We start from the raw sequence: 1,675 nt of genomic DNA, 5'->3' as shown, positions 1-1,675 counted from the left end.
TAATTCGAAGCTCAGATGAAGATGATTGAAAAACAGTACCAGAAATTGAGAGAAACCGATCTGAGAAGAAAAAAAGAGGAAAAAAACTGATTTGGTTTTCTGTTCTTCACTTTAAGTTGCAGAAGGGTATGTTGGGAATATTTGAAAATTGGTCTTGTGTAAACCGCACGTGGATAGATTAGGGGATAAAGTTTCTCGTCCAAAAACATGTTTTTGGACCAAAGGATAAATAAATTCTGGGAGTGGACTAGCCAGTAACCAATTCCCTCATTCCTGGACTAGCCAGTAATTCCTAGTTCGGTCATTGGGTCCTTGGCACATCGTATCATCGAATAACGTATTCATAAAGCTTAACCTGAGCAATTGTTATTTTTACAGTTGAATTCAAGATGTTCCACATTCTTAATATTGGACGCTGTAGAAGTTCGTAACGGAGTGATGTGGTTATTTTTCAAAGAGTAGAAATAAGAGAAGACAGAAAAAGGTAGAAAGAAAGAGATACGGACATAAACAAGATATATCAGGATAATAATATTAATGAGATAACCCTCACTAGTTTCTTCTTCTCAATATTTATACTTAGAAGAGTTCCAATCGTACAGACTCTTACAACCATGAACATACATAAAAACTGACTAACTAAAACACACAATAAACTGACTAACTGAAATATACACATATATATAATAACTGACTTACATAATTGAAAACGTGGGGTATAACAACCACGCCCAATATTTCGTTCGGCAATCTGTATGGACTAAACTCCAATATAATTCCGAGAGCACCAACTTAAAAGTGAGACTCAATCAAGAAAGATATTAAAGAGCTTTATCTCTTTCTCAATCCAATCAGAAAATCGAACAGATAGAAATCTGTGAGCCTGATTGATGTGAGAATAACTTGGACGGTACCAAAAAACCAATGCCCAAGTGTCAATCAAGTTTCATCCAACACACAAGTTCGGATTTATCAATTGTGATTGAACTACGCACAACCTTTGATATTTTAATTATATAAACAAATATAATGCGGAAAAGAAATAACACATACACCAGAAATTTTTTTAACGAGGAACTACAAATGCAGAAAAACCCCGGAACCTAGTCCATCTTTGAACACCACACTGTATTAAACCGCTACAGACACTATCCTACTACAAGTTAACTTCGGACTGGAATGTAGTTAAGCCCTAACCAAGTCTCACACCGATTAAGGTACAATCGCGCTCCTTATGCTTCTTGAATCCCAGCAGGAATCTGCGCACGTTATTCCTTAATTGACCTCACGCACAACTAAGAGTTTCTACGACCCAAAGTCGAAGACTTATAAACAAATTTTTTTCCCACGGATATGTCTATCCTTGGTTTTGTTTCCCTCTTAAGATAAATCAAGGTGAACAGGAAACTCAACTAATACCCCGGACTTATACTCCCGAAGAGCAGCATAGAAATATTAGTCACCTCGCAACAACCCAACTGATTAACAGAAAAAGTTATTGCGGAATCACAAGAGTCTAAGACGAAGAACTGTTCTGATTACTTTTTATATCTTACATATCGGAGATAAATCTCGAGTAAATCTTAGAGAAGATAAAACTTAATACGGTAGAACAAGTAAGATCAGAATACGCAACTACAGAGAAAATAGTTGGACATGGCTTCACGAATCCAAA

Source organism: Papaver somniferum, chromosome 2, assembly GCF_003573695.1.
Source record: "Papaver somniferum cultivar HN1 chromosome 2, ASM357369v1, whole genome shotgun sequence".
Taxonomy (NCBI): Eukaryota; Viridiplantae; Streptophyta; class Magnoliopsida; order Ranunculales; family Papaveraceae; genus Papaver; species Papaver somniferum.
This window is presented reverse-complemented; position numbering follows the sequence as displayed.